This window comes from Rhinatrema bivittatum, chromosome 12, assembly GCF_901001135.1.
Source record: "Rhinatrema bivittatum chromosome 12, aRhiBiv1.1, whole genome shotgun sequence".
Classification (NCBI taxonomy): domain Eukaryota; kingdom Metazoa; phylum Chordata; class Amphibia; order Gymnophiona; family Rhinatrematidae; genus Rhinatrema; species Rhinatrema bivittatum.
The window spans coordinates 80,190,910-80,207,901 of record NC_042626.1 but is presented as its reverse complement, the minus strand read 5'-3'; the positions used below and the strand labels follow the sequence as shown (position 1 = coordinate 80,207,901).

The 16,992-nt window shown below is 46.3% G+C and overlaps 1 protein-coding gene across 3 annotated transcripts in view; it reads right to left on the bottom strand.

The window, feature by feature from the left end:
• The window catches only part of LOC115073621 (puromycin-sensitive aminopeptidase-like), a 325,446-nt gene that overhangs the window by 283,470 nt on the left and 24,984 nt on the right, over positions 1–16,992 (bottom strand). The gene's annotated exons all lie outside the window — the stretch shown is intronic.

Below are 16,992 nucleotides of genomic sequence, written 5' to 3'. Positions count from 1 at the left end.
GACTGACGTGAAGAGAAGACAACCTTCAGCAAGAATGACTGTACCGTCTTAAAGGAGACCCCTGAATCAGAAAAACGGAGAAAGGACTCCCTACAAGACAACGCTTGGAGCTCAGACACCCTCCTGGTGGAGCAAATAGACACGAGAAAAACTGTCTTAAGTGTTAGATCCTTAGAGGGTTCAAAGGGCGCCTTGCAAAAGGACTCAAAGCACCAAGTTAAGGCTCCACAAGAGGCAAGTAGGCCGGACCGGCGGATTCAAATGCTTGACCCCCTTGAGCAATTGAATGACATCCGGGTGAGCCGCCACAGCGTAACCATCGATACTGCCTAAGAGGGACCCGAGAGCAGAGACCTGTACCCATAAGGAGTTGAAAGACAGACCCTTGGAAAGGCCATTCTGGAGAAGAGAGGACTTGGGAGACCGGAGCTTTGTGTGCCGACACACAGGACTCAGCACACACAGTCTCAAAAACTCTCCAAACCTGGACGTAAGCGAGAGAGGTAAAAGGCTTACGGGCTCGCAACAGGGTGGATATAACTTCTTCTTTATATCCCTTCTTTCTTAGTCACTGCCGTTCAAAGGCCAGGCAGCTAGACAGAAGCAATCTGCCTGATCGAAAAATACTGGCCCCTGCCGGAGAAGGTGTGGCAGATGGCCGAGGCGAAGAGGACAGTCCATCGAGAGGTTCACCAGATCCGCATACCACGGTCTGCAGGGCCACTCAGGTGCTACGAGAATGACGGGACCCTGATGAAGTTCTATTCTTCTGAGAACCTTGCCGACCATGGGCCAAGGAGGGAACACGTATAGGAGAACTTCGTGAGGCCAGGGAAGGACCAGGGCATCCACTCCTTCTGAGCAGTGCTTCTTCTGCGGCTGAAGAATCTGGGAGCTTTGCATTGTTCAGGGTAGCCATCAGGTCTAAGTGGGGGGCGGGACCCCACCTACATACGATCAGATCCATTGCTCCGGACAGCTCCCACTCTCCGGGGTCTAGACGCTGACGACCGAGGAAATCAGCTTGAACATTCTCCTTCCCTGCAATGTGGGAAGCTGCCAAGCGATCCAGGTGACGCTCCGCCCAAGCAAACAGCTTGCTGGCTTCCAGGGCCACCAGGCGACTTCTGGTAACCCCCTGCCAATTGATATAGGCATTGTCCGAGAGCACCCGCACCGCTTTGTGAAGGATCAGAGGAAGGAAGGCCTTGAGTGCCAGACAGACCGCTCGGGCCTCCAGGCGATTGATGTGCCAGCGGGATTGAACTGGGGACCAGTATCCCTGCGTAGACCGAGTCTGACACACTGCTCCCCAGCCTGAGAGGCTGGCTTCCGTCGTAAAAATGAACCACTGAGGAGTCTGTAAAGGCATCCCCTTCAGGAGGTGACCGAGCGAGAGCCACCATTGCATGTCGGCGATGGTAGAGTCGGAGAGCGGTAGGGACGTCCGAAACTGTTCCGACACCGGTTTCCAGCAGGACAGCAAAGCTTTCTGTAATGGACACATATGTGCAAAAGCCCTGTCAACTGCCAGCTTGCAGAGAGTCTCCAACTTGGCCCGGATGAGCCAATCGTCCAGGTAAGGATGGACTAGGACTCAGTCCCAGCGGTCAGCTGCCACCACCACCACCATGACCTTGGTAAAAGTGCGTGGGGCGGTGGCGAGGCCGAATGGGAGCGCCCGGAACTGGAAGTGTTGCCCCAGAATGTTGAACCGGAGATACTTCTGATAGTCGTAGCATATCGGTATGTGCAGGTAAGCCTCCGTTAAGTCGAGCGAGGCCAGATATTCGCCTCAGCGAACTGCCTCTATCATTGCCGTCAGGGTCTCCATTCAAAAATGGGGAACCTTGAGGGCCCGGTTGTCTCTGGAGATCCAAGGTTGGACGGAAGGCACCGTCCTTTTTAGGCACGACGAAGTAGATGGAATACTGGCCAGATCCTTGTTCCTCCAGCAGGACAGGGACTAGGGCTCCGAGCTCTTGCAACCTAACAAGAGTCTGGCAGACTGCTGAATGTTTCCGCAGGGAGAGATTATATGGAGGTCTGGGAGATCTCGAGCAAATTCTAAAGCGTAACCTCTCTATCACCTTGAGAACCCACTGGTCCAACATGATTTTGACCCATTCCTCCAAAAACAGGAACAGACGTCCACCTAAGTCGGGAACGGAGGAATGGGTCGGCCATATTTCATTGGGAAGAGGACTTAGCGGCTGAGTGTTGCAGGTTTCCCTCCCTGAAGGGACGTCGGCCACGAAAGGAATGAGACCAGGACTGGGATCTGGAGAAGGTACCCCTTGGAAAGGATCCCCACGCTCTGCTATTAAACCGGCGCTGGCCTCTAAAACGAGAGTGTGAAGGAAAAAAGGACTTAGACTGTTTCAGGCAGTCCTCCAGCAGCTTATGAACCTTGTTCTCTCCCAAGGATTTGATAAGCGTTCAAGGTCCTCACCAAAAAGCAACTTGCCCTTGAAGGGAAGAGTACCCAACTTCGACTTGGAGGAGGAATCCGCAGACCAATTGCACAACCAGAGGAGACGCCTGGCTGACACCGCTGAAACCATAACCCTGGCCTGCACTCTGAGCAAGTCGTATAGGGTATCAGCCCCATATGCCACTGCTGCCTCCAGTCGTTCTGACTGCTCCGCCTCTGCAGACGGGAGGTCCTGAGCAATTGTTGAGCACATCTAAGGCTTGCCCACCGCATGAGACTGCTGCAGATTGTCACCCGGACCCCCAAGGCCAAGACTTCAAAGATGCATTTGAGATAAAGCTCAAGTTTGCGGTCTTGAATATCTTTCAGTGCTGTCGCTCCCACCACTGGGATGGTGGTGTGTTTCGTGACCGCGGAGACGGAAGCGTCCACCTTGGGAACTTTAAGCATCTCTAGGCATTGATCAGGGAGGTGATAGAGCTTGTCCATTGCCCTACCCACACGGAGCAGCTGCCTGTGCATAGGGTGAAACGAGAACATACATGGAGGAGCCCTAAGTCCCACCAGGACCGGGTCCACGTTAGATGGCATAGAACGCGTAGCAGAATCCTCAACTGGCACTTCAATACCCAGCTCATCCAAAATAAAGCGAATGAGCGGGTCACCCTCGAGTGGAGGACCTGGGAGCAAGTCCGAGTCTGGATCGGGATCACAGCCGGTTGGGGGGGGGCGGAGCTCCTGGCACCACCCTGACCCTGACAGGAGCCCTGCCCGTCCGGCACAGGAGGAGGCTGTGGAGCAGGCACCCGAGGGTTTTTTGCTGGGGGGGGGGGGGGGGGGAACCTGGTAAAGGGTCATCCTCTTCCTGCAGGCTAGCCAGATATGATTTGTGCATTACAAGCACAAATTCCGTGGAAAAACGAGGCCTGGATTTCCCAGGTAAAGAGGGAGGGAGCAAAAAGGGAACAGGATCAAAAAACCCCTCTCTGGGGTTCTGAATGGGCTTAAATCCGGCGGAGAAATGGTTAAATCATGCTCTCCCGAGTCCTGCAGTCCGGAGCCTGAAGAAAAACCTGCCCCTAAAATGGCTGCCGTTCCCGCGGTTTTTTGTGAGGGGTACGGCCTAGCCACGAGTTTGGATGGTCGACCCCGGGCTGCCGATCTCACCTTTGCCGCGGAGAGACCCTCCCCGCCAGGCAAACATTCAGAGCACAGCCCATAGCGGGAGAGTCAAATCGCAGGCTCCCCGCAGACTAGGCAGCAATTTGAACGTGGCATGATGTGGAGGTAAGAAACGCTGCGGGAGAGAGAATCAGCTGAGCTGGGCTGCCCGAGCAGTGGAAGCAGGTGAACTAACCCTGCTGTGCTGCTCTCCCTGCACTAGCAGGGCTTGTCTTTTGCCTTTCGATTTATATTTGTTTTTGTTTTGTTTTTTTTAAACTTTAATGATTGCAGGGGAATTGAACTTCCCTACTAATTACTGGAGGGCAGCACAGGCAAAGAGGGGGAGTGACTGGACCACCAGTATCGCCCAAGCAGGTCACCAGGAAGGGATTCCTAGGCTGTAGAAACAAGGGGCAAGCCCCCCCCTAGGATCCCATAAGAGCGGGGAGACAGAGCTATCTCCCTGAAAACAGAAGTCTTGAATTCCTTTATTTATTTATTTGTTTATTTTTTAAATATAGAATTAAAGTAATACTTGCTTGACCTGGCAAAGACAAGAAAAAGGAAAAATCTCACAGGGAGAAACAAACTGAGAAAAGGAAGGGAGCCACAGGTTCAGCTGCCTGCATCTGCTAGAGACAGAGAAATACTGAAGGGATGCAGGGTAGGCTCTGTCCTGATATAGGATACCCTTTCAGTTTTTCTCTGTCTCCATCTGCTGGACAGGAGGCTCAACCCACTGTCTGGACTGATCCAGGTATGTACAGGGAACCCACACTTAGCCCCTAAGAACATAAGTACATGCTATACTGGGTCAGACCAAGGGTCCATCAAGCTCAGCACCCTGTTTCCAACAGTGGCCAATCCAGGCCATAAGAACCTGGCAAGTACCCAAAAACTAAGTGTATTCCATGCTACTGTTACTAACAATAGCAGTGGCTATTTTCTAAGTCAGCTTAATTAATAGCAGGTAATGGACTTCTCTAAGAACTTATCCAATCCTTTTTTAAACACAGCTACACTATCTGCACTAACCACATCCTCTGGCAACAAATTCTAGAGTTTAATTGTGCATTGAGTGAAAAAGAACTTTCTCTGATTAGTTTTAAACGTGCCACGTGCTAACTTCATGGAGTGCCCCCTAGTGGAGTGCCCCTAGTGTCCCTAGTGGAGTGCCCCCTAGTGCCCACCCCTGTTCCAACTCACCTCTGTACCCTCCCTCCCACCATCCCTGTACCCCACCTGCTCCCTCCCCTAGCGCCCCCTGCCTCCCACCACCCTGCCCTCTCACCCCCTAGCAACCTCTCCCTGAAAGAACCCCACCCTATTGCACCCTTTTCCCTCCACCCCCCTCCACTCCTTTTCCCCTCTTCCCTCCATCCCTCCCAACCCCCCCTGCACCACCTTTTTAATTGTACATACGTGCTCTGTCATATTGTAAATAAGTTTCATAAACTAATTTCTTAAGTGCACATGCCCCTTAACATTGTTTATTAGTTCATTTGCACTTCTAATCCTAATATGAATGCAAATAGTTTTAACTTCTTGCTGAATCTCTTCTCCTGTACTTTTGTATATCTTCCAGTTAACCCCTCCCCTGTTCATTGTAATTTCCTTTCCTTTATCAGTTACTTGTAAACCGACATGTGTCGTCCTACGAATGCCGGTAAAAAAAAAGTGTTAAATAAATAAAATAAAATAAATAGTCTTTCTATTATCTGAAAGACTAAATAACCGATTCACATCTACCAATTCTAGACCTTTCATGATTTTAAACATCTCTATCATATCCCCCCCTCAATCATCTCTTCTGCAAGCTAAAAAGTCCTAACCTCTTTAGTCTTTCCTCATAGGGGAGCTGTTCCATTCCCTTTATCATTTTGGTTGCCCTTCTCTGTACCTTCTCCATCGCAATTATATCTTTTTTGAGACGCGGTGACCAGAATTGTACACAGTATTCAAGGTGCGGTCTCACCATGGAGCGATACAGAGGCATTATGACATTTTCCATTTTATTCACCATTCCCTTCCTAATAATTCCCAACATTGTTTGCTTTTTTGACTGCCGCAGCACACTGAACCGACAATTTCAATGTGATATCCACTATGACGCCTAGATCTCTTTCTTGGATTGTAGCCTAATATGGAACCTAACATTTTGTAACTATAGCATGGGTTATTTTTCCCTATGTGCATCACTTTGCACTTATCCACATTAAATTTCATCTGCCATTTGGATGTCTAATTTTCCAGTCTCAGAAGGTCTTCCTGCAATTTATCACAATCTGCTTGTGATTTAACTACTCTGAACAATTTTGTATCATCTGCAAATTTGATTACCTCACATGTATTTCTTTCCAGGTCATTTATAAATATATTGAAAAGTACGGGTCCCAATACAGATCCCTGAGGCACTCCACTGCTCACTCCCTTCCACTGAGAAATTGTCCATTTAATCCTACTCTGTTTCCTGTCTTTTAGCCAGTCTGTAATCCACAAAAGGACATCGCCTCCTATCCCATGACTTTTTAGTTTTCTTAGAAGCCTCTCATGAGGGACTTTGTCAAATGCCTTCTGAAAATCCAAATACACTACATCTACTGGTTCACCTTTATCCATATGTGTATTAACCCCTTCAAAAAAATGAAGCAGATTTGTTAGGCAAGACTTCCCCATGAGTAAATCCATGTTGACTGCTTCCATTATTTATTTATTTATTTAACATTTCTTATATACCGATGTCCGTTCGCACATCGCATCGGTTTACATTAAACCATGTCTTTCTATATGCTCTACGATTTTGATCTTTAGAATAGTTTCCACTATTTTTCCTGGCACTGAAGTCAGGCTTACTGGTCTATAGTTTCCAGGATCACCCCTGGAGCCCTTTTTTAAATATTGGGGTTACATTGGCAACTCTCCAGTCTTCAGGTACAATAGATGATTTTAATGATAGGTTATACATTTTAACTAATAGATCAGAAATTTCATTTTTTAGTTCCTTCAGTACCCTAGGATGCATACCATCCAGTCCAGGTGATTTGCTACTTTTTCGTTTGTCAATCTGGCCTACTACATCTTCTAGGTTCACAGTGATTTGTTTCAGTTCATCTGACTCATCACCCTTGAAAACCATCTCCAGAACTGGTATCTCCCCAACATCCTCATTAGTAAACACAAAAGCAAAGAATTCATTTAGTCTTTCTGCAATGGCCTTATCTTCCCTAAGAGCCCCTTTAACCCCTCCGTCATCTAACGGTCCAACCGACTCCCTCACAGGTTTCTTGCTTCGGAAATATTTTTAAAAGTTTTTATTATGAGTTTTTGCCTCTATGGCCAACTTCAGTTCAAATTCTCTCTTCGCCTTTCTTATCAATGTTTTACACTTAACTTGACAATGTTTATGCTTTATCCTATTTTCTTCAGATGGATCCTTGTTCCAATTTTTGAAGGATTTTTTTTGGCTAAAATAGCCTCTTTCACCTCACCTTTTAACCATGCTGGTAATCGTTTTGCCTTCCTTCCACCTTTCTTAATGCGTGGAATACACCTGGACTGCGCATCTAGGATTGTATTTTTAAACAATGTCCATGCCTGTTCAACACTTAACCTTTGCAGCTGCAGCTTTCAGTTTTTTCCTCATTTTATCAAAGTTTCCCTTTTGAAAAATTAGGGTTAGAGCTGTAGATTTACTTATGGTCCCCCTTCCAGGTATTAGTTTAAATTTGATCATGTTATGATCACTATTGCCAAGTGGCTCCATCACAGTTATCTCTGTTACCAAATCCTGCATTCCACTAAGAATTAAATCTAAAATAGCTCCTTCTCTTATTGGTTCCTGAACCAATTGCTCCATGAAGCAGTCATTTATTACATCCAGGAACTTTATATCTCTAGCAAGTCCTGATGTTACATTTACCCAGTCAATATTGGGGTAATTAAGCGGTTAAGGGGACCGCTATGGGGGCCACTATGGCCCCGAGCCTAGCGTGCCTATACATGGATGAATATGAAACAGCTAATATTTATCCATCTACTTGGTCTCAATTCATCCATGTATGGCTACGCTATATTGACGACATCTTTATCATCTGGACAGGATCTGACATACAGTTCTTCATGTTTTTCGAATGGGTCAATTCACTCAGCCCTCACATTCAATTTAATTACTGCATTCACTCCTTTAATATATCTTTTTTGGACATTTTGATCACTTGGAAGGGGGATGGCTTTGATACCACTCTCTTCCGTAAGAACACTGATCGGAACACCTTGCTTGCCTATAACAGTTGTCACCCCCGGGCACTCCGTGATAATATACCTACGGGGCAATTTTTAAGGCTTCATCGCCTTTGCTCCACACGGATGGAATTTCTCTCTCAGTCTCGATGTATGTTCACCCGGTTCGTTGAAAGGGGTTACCCAACCCGAATCGTGAAAAAAGCTTTTAAGCGTGCTTTATACACGCACCGTGACTGGCTTTTCAGTTCTTCCACACAGTCTGATGACGTCTGCTTTAACTGTATTCTCCCTTTCTCTACCATAGGAAGGTCTATTGTCAACATGATTAAACGTCATTGGTCAGCCCTGTCCCTTACTGATTTAATGCATGGCCCCCCACGTTTCACTTTCAAGAGAGCCACGAATTTGAGAGACCGTCTTGTGCACACATCGCTATTGCCTGTACAGAACACTCCTCAGACTAGTGGCCAACATAACCCCTGTGGCCGATGCACAATGTGCAGTCACACAGACTTTGACAGTCTTTAAACATACTGGGTCAGGACGTGTGTTCAATTTACACTCCCAGTCAAATTGTTGCACTAAAGGAGTAATTTATGTGGTTAAATGCCCTTGTTCATTGGTATATGTGGGGAAAACCTCACGTATGATTAAGACACGAATTATAGAACATTGTTCTAATATTAGATCATCCAGGATTGATGAACCTTTAGTGGCTCATTGGATACATGCCGGACACTCCATCGCTGATCTCTCCTTCCTGGTATTGGAGGTGGTCTCGCCCCCCCCCCCGCGGGGAGGAGATTTCGCCTGTATGCTAGGTCGGAGGGAGCAACGATGGATTTTTACTCTTAACTCAGTTTCCCCTCACGGTCTCAACAAAGATATAGAGTGGTACCTGTTTTATTAGCAATCACGTTTAATATGTCAGTACGATCACAGGTGTTCCTCTGTCATTCCCAGCATCTCGCGAGAGCTTGCCTTTCGCGCCATTTTATGTTCTTTAAATTCGGGTTGAAATCAGCGGGCGCTTTGCGCTCCTGATGTCCTTGCATAAGGTATGTGAATTGTAATTATAATTTGTATATAGCAGCCTTTTGTTCCGTTCCTGATTACTCATGTTATATTTCAGATTGTGAACATCATCTGGTCCCTCCCGATGCAGCCACCGCGAAACACGGGACCGTGTCGGGGGACTTTAAATTTCTTTCTGTCACACTAATGGAGTTGCCGCAGTGAATGTATTATGAATATCTACAATAAAAATACAGTTTATTGATTGAATGGAACTGTATTCTTCTACCTGCACCAGTGACCCTGTGTACTTGCTTATGTGCAAGGTTTGCTTCTGTCTAATATTGGTAATTAAAATCTCCCATTATTATTGCACTACCAAACTGATTAGCTTCCCTGATTTCTCTTAGCATTTCATCATCTGTCTGACCATTTTGTCTAGGTGGACTGTAGTATACTCCTATCATTATACTCTTACCCAACACACACATGGGATTTCTACCCATATAGATTCTACTGAGCATTTAGTCTCTTGTATGATCTTTATCCTGTTGGACGCTATACCCTCCTGGACATAAAGTGCCACACCCCCACCAAGTTGATCCTCCCTATCATTGCGATATAATTTGTACCCCGATATAGTACTGTCCCATTGGTTATCCTCCTTCCACCAGGTTTCTGTGATGCCAATCTCATATTTTACTGCAATACACTAACTCTCCCATCTTACTTCTTAGACTTCTGGCATTGGCGTACAGACATTTCAAAGTGTGTTTTTTCTTTGTATTAACAACCTGCTTTTCACTTCTTAGAGATAATTTGGAAATCTTTAGCTCAGGTGATTTTGTACATATTGGCACATGGACTACGTTTGCTCTGTTGGGATGCCCTAACTCTCCTGTTTCATTAGTATCCTTCAAGGATACATTTCTCCGAACCATGCACTGCTGACTGACTGTCGGCTTTCCCCCTTGTTCTAGTTTAAAAGCTGCTCTCTCTCTTTTTTAAAAGTTAGTGCCAGCAGCTTGGTTCCACTCTGGTTAAGGTGGAGCCCATCCTTTCGGAAAAGTCTCCCCCTTCCCCAAAAGTTTCCCCAGTTCCTTACAGCATGGAATCCCTCTTCCCTGCACCATCGTCTCATCCACGCATTGAAACTCTGGAGCTCTGCCTGCCTCTGGGGACCTGCACGTGGAACAGGAAGCATTTCAGAGAATGCTACCCTGGAGGTTCTGGATTTCAGCTTTCTACCGGAAGCTCCGGAAGCCGGAGCTGCGTCCACGTGGGCGCCTGAGAGGAGGCCCTAGGAGCCCTTTAAACCTGGGCGCGCTGCTGCGGCGCCACGCGCACGAAGGAGCGTGACCTAAGGGGCCTGCCCCTTAGTGCGCCCCTTCGTGCGTCCAATTCGGGCCTTTGCCATTCCAGCCCTGTCGGCAGCTTCGCTCCTGCTTTTTATCTGCTCAGTCCCATCGTAGAGAAGTGCTCCTCAACCCCTCTATTTTCTCCACCATTTCTTCACCATTGTGAGTATCACTCATCTTCTGCGCCCCCGAAAAGGACTCTCTCCAGATCAACCCACGTTGAACTGTATAAGTATAAACTTATTTTTCTCCTTTTGTGTAGTCTGTACCTCTTAAACTCTTTTGCAGTAACCGCCCCTCCTTCCCCCCACCCACTCGCTGGGGCCCACCCTTCCCCCACCTCACCACACCCCATTCTGCTATCTAGGTACCCCTCTCCCATTCCCCCTCTAACCCCATCTCCCTTGCCACCCTGAGTCTTAACTGCTCCCCCCCAAGATAACCTGCAACCATCATGCACACACTACCTATTCCCTACCATTAAACACCATTCTAGGCCTCCCCTTATACCCACCCTTGCAGCCACACCGGAAATACACAGAAACCTACTTCCCATCATGATCAATCCTGTTACCCAACTAATTGGGCTCACAACATTCACAATCCTCCTAATCAATGCACAATCCATCTCCAAAAAAACCCCCACTAATCCATGACATCCTTACAGACGACAAACCAGACATTCTTGCCATCACGGAAACATGGCTAAAAGAAACCGACACTGTCCTTATCAACCAACTACCCGTTCTGACATACGACATATTCTCTATTCCCAGACCTAAAAAAAAAAGGTGGTGGTCTCCTACTAGCTGCCAAAAAGGCCTTTAAACTCACGAACAAATCCATTACACCTCCACAAACTAGAAATCAGCCTTTTCACCATGCCCAATCTACAAATCTGCCTGGCCTATGCTCCACCAGGTCTTTTAGAAAAAACCCATCCATCCTAATTCAATATCTCTCTAAACGCAAACATTCACCTCCCAGCCATTATCCTTGGTGACTTCAACATCCATGTTGATGCGACACCTCTCACACCCTCCTGTGAAGCCATCTTATCTGCTCTAAATGCACTAGGCTTCAAGCAACTAATCTCCAGCCCCACTCACAGAGCAGGATACACCCTGGACCTTATCTTCACCAACTCCCTAATTCAGTCCAACCTACCCACATGCACCACCATCCCATGGTCAGATCACTTCCATAAACAGCTCCTCTAATCCAATAAACAACAAAAACACCATCCATTTCAGACGCAGCTGCAAGCAGGAAGACCTAATTGCAGCCCTCACACAGAAACTTAGTAAACTCGACTTAACTGACGCAAATACTGCCCTTGAATCGTGGAATCACCTCACTGCTATTGCTGATGACCTTTGCCCCATGCAATCGCGCCTGATCGACCCAGCTGCTAAGAAAAAGCAACCCTGGTACTCCACCGACCTAAAAGCCATGAAATCCAGCCTTAGAAAACTGGAGAGAAAATGGCGCAAAATCCCACCTCCGCTCTTCTAGCTACTTTCAGAACTCACCTCTATACCTACAGATCAGCCATCGACAAAGCAAAAAGGGACTTCCACGCACTTAGAATACACCATCCGCAATTTAATCCCAGGGCCCTTTTCGAATTAGTAAAGTCATTAACTAAGTCCAGTCCTAACTGCGCACGTTACTAATCAACAGGCCAAATGCGATGACCTTGCCACTTTCTTCAATGCGAAAATAGGCAATATCATGTCGCGTTTCCCTCCCGTAAATGTCTCATCTGACTGCCATCTGAATAACAATTCTGCAAGGCTCCCAAACCTTGATACCATTTCAACACTGGAAACTGAATCTATCTTGAAAAAAATGAGGCCATGCACGCACCCATCAGACACCATGCCGACAAAAACACTCCTCACCATTCCCAGCCCCATCTCAAACATCATTAACAGTTCCATCACCCTTGGCATTGTCCCCCAGAAGCTTAAACATGCCATTATCAAACCTATCTTTAAAAAACCCCACACTGGACCCTTCCGACCTTTCCAAATTTCGCCCCATCTCAAACCTCCCTTTTATTGCTAAAATCCTTGAAAAGGCAGTCAACCGACAACTCACTGATTACCTCGAACAACATAACATTCTTTCACATTCACAATACGGCTTTCGAACACACCATAGCACAGAGACCCTACTAATTGCAATGTCTGACTACATTCTCAAAAGCCTAGACAAAGGCGTATCTCATATCCTGATCCTCCTGGATATTTCAGCGGCCTTTGACACCGTCAATCATAAGATTCTAGCCCAACGCCTCTCAGACATTGGCATTACTGGCACCGCCCTGCAATCGATCCAATCCTACCTGCAAGACAGACAATACAATGTACAGATAGGGAACTGCACCTCCAAAACCATCCCCCTTCCCCAAGGTGTTCCCCAAGGCTCATCCCTTTTCTCCACACTGTTCAACATTTACCTCCTCCCTCTCTGCAACCTCCTATCTAAATCTAGGCCTCCTGCACTTCATTTACGCTGATGCTGTGCAAATCCTTATTCCTGTTAAAGACACGCTCCAAAAAGCTACTGAAACATGGAACTCCACCTTATCGGTTATTAACACACTCCTCACAAGCAACGTTTTGGCTCTTAACACGGCCAAAACAGAGCTTTTGTACATCTCTCCACAAGGCATCTCCCCTCCCCTACAGACAGGTTGCATCCCCCTCTCCTCCATTGCCTCCAACCAACAGGTGCGTAGTCTTGGCATTATAGACAATCAGCTTTCCTTCAAAAAAAAAAAACACACATCAACAACATACTTAGAGCCTGTTATTTCAAACTCCACTCCCTCAAAATAATTAAACTCCTACTACACCTCAATGACTTTCGCACCATATTACAAGCTTTTATTCTATCCAAAATTGACTACTGCAACGCCTTGCTACTAGGTCTACCCAAAAGCACGCTACTGCCACTACAATTACTCCAAAATGCAGCTGCACGCATTCTTACTAACACACACAAAAGCGACCACATCACCCCCGTTCTAAAAAATCTGCATTGGTTACCTGTCGCTGAAAGAATAACATACAAAACTCTCACTCTCATCCACAAAGCTCTCCTTAACCAAAACATGCACTGGTTCAGGAACACCTCACCTTTCACAACTCCAACAGGCCAATAAGGCAACAACACAGAGCTACCCTCAACATTCCCTCTCCTAAACAATCTAAACTTGGTTCCACTAAAGCTCGAGCTATATCCTTAGCTGGACCCGTGCTATGGAACAAACTCCCCCGTTTCCTTCAGCAGGAACCCTGCCCAAAAGAATTTAAGCAGAACCTAAAAACCTGCCTTTTTAGGCAAGCATTCCCTGAACAGCCCTCCCGCCCCCGCTAGTCCCCTACCCTCTTCTTACTCTGCCACATTTAAGTACTTAATTTGCTATGTAATTAAACATCCAACATGTAAATAGTTATTTTTGTGAGTATATGTACTCCTCCTCCTTCCTCTTCTGCCCATTCTTAATCATCTAATCAGCTAGGTAATTAGAATTCCTTCCAGTAATTAGTTCTATGAGTTCCTATACCTGTACATTGCTTTTACCCCTTATGCTTTAAGTGGTCCCCTCCTTATATGTTATATTACACTGCTCGCAGTTTTCCTATATTATGCGCATTGTTCCTTGTTTTCTGTAAAGCTCGTTTAGCTAGTTATGTTTTATGTGAACCGATGAGATGTTCCCAACGTTCATCTGTATATAAAAGCCTACAAATAAATAAATAAAATCCTAAGTTTGGCTTCCAGAACCTCTCTCCCACATTTTCCTATGTCGCTGGTGCCCCCATGTACCACAACAGCCGGCTCCTCCCCAGCACTGTCTATAATCCTATCTAGGTGATGCGTGAGGTCTGCCACCTTCGCACCAGGCAGGCAAGTTACCAGGCGGTCCTCACGTCCACCAGCCACCCTGCTATCTACATTTCTAATAATTGAATCACCAACTATGATGGCCAGCCTAACCCTTCCCTCCTGGGCAGTAGCCCTGGGAGACTTGTCCTCAGTGCGAGAGGACAATACATCACCTGGAGAGCAAGTCCTTGCTACAGGATCACTTCCTGCTACACCAGGGTGATGTTCTTCTGGGAGACCTTCCTGATCCAAGGCAGCACTGGGGCTGCCAGCCTGGATTTGGGACTTGGCTATGTCCCTGAAGGTCTCATCAATGTACCTCTCTGTCTGCCTCAGCTCCTCCAAGTCTGCTACTCTAGCCTCCAGAGATCGAACTCGTTCCCTGAGAGCCAGGAGTTCTTTGCACCGAGTGCACACATACAATCTCTCACCGGCAGGTAAAAAATCATACATGTGACACTCCCTGCTTCCCTTCCACCCTGCAACATGTCTTACCATCAAGCTTTCTGATAATCTAGTCTAGACAGCTACAAAACTTCAGGGCCAATGCAAAACAGTGCATTCAGCTGAGCGCATCGTTTAACCCATGGTTGGACGCGTGTCTACAGCCCCTTGTGCTATAAGGGGATTAATGCGCCCAAAATGCATATCCAACCCGTGGTGAAACTAATAGTGCTCATCACATGCAAATGCATGTTGATGAGGCTAATAGTTATTCACCCCTGTTCTAAAAAAAAAAAAAAAAAAAAAAAAAAAGTACCCGACGCTCAGAAATTTGTAGAGAAAAGCAGAAAATACTGCTTTTCTGACATCCTCCGACTTAATATTGTGGCGATATTAAGTCAGAGGAATCAAAAAGTTTAAAAAGTTAAGTGCTGGCAGTCAGGTTAAAGAAACAGAAGCTCAATTAACAAGTGTCCATTTTCCTAACCTGTGGCAGTGCACCAGTTAGGAAAACAGATGCTCGTAAAATTGAGCATCCGCTTTCCTAACCCGCGGATAGCTGACCTCTCCTTGGTTGCGTGATCCCTCATTTAAATATTGCATTGTGCACCCAAGAGAGGTGCCTGAGCACACGTTAGAAAAGCGGGAGCTCAACACTTAGCGCCCGTTTTCCGTGCTCATTTACTGCATCGGCCCCTTAGTTGCTACAGCATCCAGCCTCCTAGGTTCCTGTAGCTATACTGGACAATACCTAGTAACCACCTGGTTGGGTTTCTGGGGAGTTGTAGCTTCAGGTACTAAAGTGGCTAAACACGGCCTGCATTAGGTTAAGAACATAAGAACATTAGAAAATGCCATACTGGGTCAGACCAAGGGTCCATCAAGCACAGCATCCTGTTTCCAACAGTGGCCAATCCAGGCCATAAGAACCTGGCAAGTACCCAAAAACTAAGTCTATTCCATGTTACCATTGCTAATGGCAGTGGCTATTCTCTAAGTGAACTTAATAGCAGGTAATGGACTTCTCCTCCAAAACTTATCCAATCCATTTTTAAACACAGCTATACTAACTGCACTAACCACATCCTCTGGTAACAAATTCCAGAGTTTGATTGTGCGTTGAGTAAAAAAGAACTTTCTCCGATTAGTTTTAAATGTGCCCCATGCTAACTTCATGGAGTGCCCCCTAGTCTTTCTACTATCCGAAAGAGTAAATAACCGATTCACATCTACCCGTTCTAGACCTCTCATGATTTTAAACACCTCTATCATATCCCCCCTCATTCGTCTCTTCTCCAAGCTGTAAAGTCCTAACCTCTTTAGTCTTTCATCGTAGGGAAGTTGTTCCATTCCCCTTATCATTTTGGTAGCCCTTCTCTGTACCTTCTCCATCGCAATGCTTCCTTTCTCTGTCTTTTGATCCCCTTCACCTCTATTCTTGCCTCTGTTCTGGCAAGTGAAGAGTGAGCTGTTTGCAATACAGCATCCTCCCAAATCTGCTGCTACTACAGACTATGACAGCAGTTAACCTCACTTCTGGTCCAATGCCACAGACATTTCTTCTGTGCTCTGTACTTATCCCAAGAATATTTTTTTTAATCCTTTTGCTCATTTTTTGTGCACCGCATCCACCACCCTCTCAGAAAAAGAAAGATGTTGCACCTGTTTACCCTCCCCCCACCATAGCCTCATTCTGGCATAACAACCTACCAGTAGGGGGGGAGCAGGGAGTAGGACCGGAGCTCCTGCAGCAATCAGCTTTTTTTTTTTTGGAGAAGGGCAAGAGGCTGAATGGGACAGTTTGCCACAGGCCAGATGACAGCAAGCTGTGGATGCATCCAGTCTATGGGATGGAGGTGCCCCATTCTTGCTCAGGAGAATTTTCTTTCCTCTGAAAACTGTTTGCTTCTTATGGCAGAGTTCCAGGTATTGGAATGAGTCTATCATATCCTCCTTTCGAGTATACATATGAAGTCTAATCTCATATGGCTTTAAGTGAAGACCCTGCACCATATTGAACACCTCTCCCTGGTCCACCTCCAGCCTGTCTATATTCTTTTGGAAGTATGGCCTCTAGAACAGGACAACAGTTTAGGTGAGGTCTGAAAACCTGTACAAAAAGGCATAATCTTTGTATTTTCTGTTTATACCTCTCCCTTTACATCCTAGGATCCCTCTAGCTCTGGCTGCCACCTTATTACACAGTTTCGCTATCTTGATATCAGACACAAGGTCTCATGATCATGCACATCAATTCCTCCCCATCCGCCACAATCATGTACTGCCCTCTTGGATTTCTGCAAAGCAAATGCTAGTTTCTGCACTTTTTAACACTGAATCTTAACTGCCAAGCACTCGGCCATTCATCAAGCTTTTTTTTAAATCACATCCAATCTATTGCAGATCTTGATGTCATGTGCAAATTTCTCTCCTCTG